Genomic DNA, 385 nt, shown 5'->3' with positions numbered 1-385 from the left:
CTACATAGAAGTGACAATTTTGCATTTAAAAAAAGAATCTTTCTGACAATGTATGAGCTTAGCAGTTTCTAGGGAAAAATGCTTGCTGTAACATCATTCCATGGTTTGAAAACAGAACAAGTTGCATACTTCATGCCCCTGATAACTGAGGATGCAGAGAAGGCAGAGTTGCTAAATGCCTTCTTTGCTTCAGTCTTTAATCCTGAGACCAGTCCTGGTGAGCTCCAGACCCAAGATGTAGGAGAGAAAGCCTGGAGGAGGGAAGACTCTCTGCTAGTCAGTGGAGACTGGGTTAGTGATCAGTTATGGAAATTGAATATACACAAGTCCATGGGCCCTGATGAAATTCACCCACGAGTATTGAGAGAACTGACTGATGTTGTCA

Source organism: Merops nubicus, unplaced genomic scaffold, assembly GCF_000691845.1.
Source record: "Merops nubicus isolate BGI_N331 unplaced genomic scaffold, ASM69184v1 scaffold44068, whole genome shotgun sequence".
NCBI classification, from domain to species: Eukaryota; Metazoa; Chordata; class Aves; order Coraciiformes; family Meropidae; genus Merops; species Merops nubicus.
Note: the sequence above shows the minus strand (reverse complement) of the source record.